General features: G+C 50.5%; 1 protein-coding gene and 1 long non-coding RNA gene across 2 annotated transcripts in view; one reads left to right on the top strand and one right to left on the bottom strand.

Annotated features, from left to right (window-relative positions):
• The window catches only part of LOC311602637 (UPF0739 protein C1orf74 homolog), a 121,103-nt gene that overhangs the window by 86,556 nt on the left and 29,446 nt on the right, over window positions 1–5,101 (bottom strand). The window lies entirely within an intron of this gene.
• LOC311595050 lies at window positions 1,374–4,680 on the top strand. Its single transcript, XR_014778295.1, has 3 exons — window positions 1,374–1,739; window positions 3,906–4,133; window positions 4,225–4,680. It is a non-coding gene; the product is annotated as an uncharacterized lncRNA (long non-coding RNA).

Raw genomic sequence — 5,101 nt, forward strand, 5'->3', positions numbered from 1 at the left:
CTGCGTATCTTTGCTTTCTGAGTAAAGGATGATTGCTAACTTGGTAATTTATATAAATATGTCCTTAACTAACTAATGTCATTAGCTCAGTCTCAGCCTGGAAGAAGAAGCAGGAGCTTAGGCTGGGCCCTGAAAGCATGGGACATTTTCCAGGATAGAAAACAGCTCTGCAGAGCGTGAGGGGAGATGTTTAACTCATGAGGCTGTACTTTTCCTCCTGCTCTGAAGACTGACAGTAGCTTTGTCCTGTGCTCCTGGGATGTCTGCTGGAAGGTCAGCCTACCTCACACGTCACTTTGCTGTCAGCTAATATATACTGCATCATACTACGTATGTTACCCATCTATATAGTTAAACTCCTCCCCAGGCCTGAGGGCGTCTCCTGTAGGACACTAAAATTAAAGCCTAGGAGTGTACCCTTCTTTCAGCCTAGGACACAAAGTAACTAGCTTTGCGGTTCTCGACCCTAAGGACAGATCTGTTGCTGGTGCACACAGCAAGCCTTCAGGTCCTCAGCACTGATGAGCCAAAGAGCAGAGAGGCTAGTTAGCTCTGCTGACTCGGGACGAGCACTGTGGCAGGAACACATGTGCCACAGTAGACCATGAGGCAGCTGCAGGCGAGGCAGGCCGAGTCTTTAGGAGCAGAATGAGGGTTAGGTGAGGGCTCTGAAACAATCCTGGTAGCGAAGACCAGCGAAGGGTGGCATCTGCTCAAGATTAAACAGTCAGCAGGGCAGATGCCCTAGCAGAAGCTGTGTGGGGTGAGTGTGTGTGTGTGTGTGTGTGTGTGTGTGTGTGATTCTGTGTGTGTGTGTGTGTGGTATGTGTGTGATTCTGTGTGTGTGTGTGTCTATGTGTGTGTGACTCTATGTGTGTGATTCTGTGTGTGTGAGGTTGCAGTGGGCTTTGTGCGAGGCTGTAGCTCTGGCTCTGATGTACTACCCTTTTAATGTATTACATTACAGTATATGAGCTGGCTTCCGACTCCTTATGCAGCACAGAACGGCCTTGAACTCCTAGTCCTGCTGTCTCCGCCGCCAGTGCTCTGGGAGTTCATGCAGTCACCATCAGGCCCAGCTCATGTGGTATTACAGAGGAACTCAGCTTCATTCGTGTTGGTGAACAGTAAATAGCTCCCGTTAACAGGCGGTCACCTCACAGATGCACATGACAAACACAGATCTCACTTATAGTGAACATTTCTTATAGAGAAGCACAGGATATCTATATCTAAGAGCCTTGCTACCAACAAGGTCCGCACAGACCCCACAGAGGGCTGAGTGCCTGGCCTGGCCAGGGTGTGAGCTGCAGCTAGCTCCACGTAGCAGGCAGCCCTGCAAATGCAGGAGATAAGGAACACTGCCTCCCTCCTGAAGAGTGGATGCTGGGCCACCTCTGAGATGTGTAGACATCTGAATAAACAGTAACCAGAAAGACCAGAGCGCAGAGTCAGCCTGCCCCTCCCGTGAGACTCGGGATTGTCAGGCAGACACTTCCCTGCCTGTGATGAAGTGACAGACCATAGCAGACCTTCATGACAGGGAAAAAGCTCAGCCGTGACTAGGAAGTGAAAAGCGGAGAGAAGAGCTGAGCTGGCCCTCTCTCCTCCAAGGACAAGCTCCCAACCGTCTAACCTCCTCACACTAAGCCCGATCCTGCTTCAGTTTCTACCACCTTCTAGCAGTGCTGACGCGGGGAGTCTGAGATGGGGGATCCACACTACAGCAGGTGCCACAGGTACCACTAATATGGTAATAAACATATCTGGGGCTTTATTCTAGAATAAATAACTTGGGCTTGAGAATGCACTGCTGAGAAACCACTATGGGCCCAGTCGGGGGAACTCCAAGAAAGAATAACTTTGATTAGTTGCCATTTCCTGAAAAAGAAGCAAGCAGCTAGCAGAATGGACAAATACCAGTAGCACCTGAAAGGTTCCCCCACGCCCCGCAATATCAAAGTGTCCCTTTAGCACAGTGTGAAGCTTTTCCTTTTATTGATGGTCTTCCTTAAGCTTCCTGAACCACACCATAAAAGCTGAGGGGCCCCAACACGCTCCTGACACCCAGAGAAATGCAACAAGTCTGTAGTGCCATGGGCCCTGTGTCTGTGCGGTCGCAGGGGCCCAGCTCCGGAGATGCTGATTAAACCCTCGCTTCCATCCCCAGAGGCCGTGCCATCGAGGAGACTGTCTCTCCTTGCCTCTGGTTTTCTTAAATCCACTTGGTTTTGATTTTCAAAGCAGTTATGCAAATGGCTCATGCCATTTGCAGGAAAACCAATGAACCAGCAATCATCAAGTCAAGTGAAACAAGCCAGGCTCCAAAACACCAACTCCGTATGTTTCTCTCCTGTGAGGGTTTTGCTTGTTTGTTTTATTTGTTTTTGTTTGTTTTTTGAGACAGGGTCTTACACTAGAGTCCAGGAAGGACTCTAGCTTTGCCAATTCTCTCTGCCTCTGCCTGCCAAGTGATGAGAACAGAACGTGAGCCACGATGCTTGGCTTCAAAATCTAGGTTTAGACGGATAGACATGGAGGTAGAAGGAAAGTGAACAGGAGAAGAAGGGATCTGAAAGCACGGGGTACGAGAGAGGGAACCGGCAAAGGGAAAGGTAACCGTCATGTTTTCTCTCGTGTGTAGAATACACTCGCTCCGAGTAAGACAGGAAAGCAGAAAGGGGCCATTTGTGAGGAAGGAGATTAAAGGGCTTGGGATCAAAGGGCAGTAATCAGAGGGTTGGTGTGAGCAACTGGAAGTGTGTGTGTGCGTGTGTGTGCGTGTGTGTGTGTGTGTGTGTGTGTGTGTGTGTGTGTGTGTGCGCGCGCGCATGTGCAAATGCTATAGTGGAACACATCATTCTATACATTAAAAAGTAACTAACTCTTAAGTTCTTAAGTTTTGTGTTCTGTTGGTATTTACACCACCACCTCTGCACCAGAGCAGTCGTGTACACACATGCACACAAGCCTCATCTGCACATGTGTGCACAAACTTCCGAATTTCTCATCATGCCTATTCAATATCCTAACTTACTATATTTCCTTCTCTCCTTTTTTAACTTTCCACCTACTTTCGTTGGTTTTTCTGATTATCTTTTAGAAATCTGTTTGAATGTAAGGAAATTCACAAGTTATTTTTAATTGTATTTAAGTTATGGCCACGGTTGCAGCTCTGAGCTTTCTTGGGCACCTCAGCAGCGCCTCCCGGACTTGAGTCTTAATGGTCCCATTATCTCTGTGTTCACTGGTTGCTTAACTTCAGACTCAAATCTCTATATTTCAAGACTGATCTGGGAAATTTTTTTCATCTTTTTTAAAAATTTTCCAACTTTTGTTAATTTCTGATTTCATTATACTATGGTCAGAGAAGCCTGTTTCAGGGGCTTTTTCTCTTGTGAAAGTCTCACTAGCTCACCCAGGCTACCCTTAGACACTTTTCTACAGGCATACACTGCCACCCGGCTACAACATTTTTTTCTGCCAACATGGTCAGTTCTGCAATGCTTCATACATATTTGAAAATAAGCTCTATTCTCCGTTCTCAGGGAGAGTGTGTGCATGCGCACGTGTGCCTTTCTTTTCCAGTATTGATAGGTTAGTGGGCTACGGCAGCTTCGTGAGCTGCGTGTTCCCAGGACAGTGTTGAGTTTGATGTGGAGCGAACCTGGGCCCAGGCATGTTACTTTGAGCACACATGTCTAACCTATTGATTGGCCCAAAGAGCATGAGTGTAGCACCCAGAGAGAGCCCAGCCCCCTGAGCGATTCTGATCTGTAAGGACTCCGACACAAGCTCCTGCCCGTGTTCCTAGTGTCTCTCACCCTGAGGGCACATCCTACATCCTTGATCTGGGTTCTAGTGTAAGAATCTGTACTGTGTGTTTCTTGTCTTCTTCTCTTCAGAGAAGAGAGGAAGCCGCAGCCACAAAGAGGACTTGATACGTTCTCCGAGTTAACAAAACTTACCAGAGCTACTTGAGGATCTCATCACCTGCCTCGCACCTGCCTCGCAAATGTCAGAATCATCCAGCCTCCACACGGAGTGGCTTGTTTAGAAGGTTCCAGAGCTGTTGGTGAACCTGCCCCAGCCCAGGCTCCTGCTCAGCTGAGTTGCTCTGGAGTTCCCCATTTGTAATAGTTTGTTTTACACACATCAGTTCTCTTTAATTTTCCCCAAAATTTCTTAGTTCAGCTCACTACGATTTCTCTTTTTATTTTTCAGATTCTGCTGGCTATCTGCCTTCGGCCCTCCAGCCACCCCCACTTCACCCCTACACACTGCCCTCCAGCCACCCCCACTTCACCCCTACACACTGCCCTCCAGACACCCACACCTCACCCCTACACACTGCCCTCCAGACACCCACACCTCACCCCTACACACTGCCCTCCAGCCACCCACACCTCACCCCTACACACTGCCCTCCAGCCACCCCCACTTCACCCCTACACACTGCCCTCCAGCCACCCCCACTTCACCCCTACACACTGCCCTCCAGACACCCACACCTCACCCCTACACACTGCCCTCCAGACACCCACACCTCACCCCTACACACTGCCCTCCAGCCACCCACACCTCACCCCTACACACTGCCCTCCAGCCACCCCCACTTCACCCCTACACACTGCCCTCCAGCCACCCCCACTTCACCCCTACACACTGCCCTCCAGCCACCCCCACTTCACCCCTACACACTGCCCTCCAGCCACCCCCACTTCACCCCTACACACTGCCCTCCAGCCCCCCCACCTCACCCCTACACACTGCCCTCCAGCCACCCACACCTCACCCCTACACACTGCCCTCCAGACGCCCACACCTCACCCCTACACACTGCCCTCCAGCCACCCCCACCTCACCCCTACACACTGCTCTCCAGCCACCCACACCTCACCCCTACACACTGCCCTCCAGCCACCCACACCTCACCCCTACACACTGCCCTCCAGACACCCACACCTCACCCCTACACACTGCCCTCCAGACGCCCACACCTCACCCCTACACACTGCCCTCCAGACACCCACACCTCACCCCTACACACTGCCCTCCAGATACCCACACTTCACCTCTACACACTGCCCTCCAGACACCC

Source organism: Acomys minous (assembly GCF_964271855.1).
Source record: "Acomys minous genome assembly, chromosome: 1".
Classification (NCBI taxonomy): domain Eukaryota; kingdom Metazoa; phylum Chordata; class Mammalia; order Rodentia; family Muridae; genus Acomys; species Acomys minous.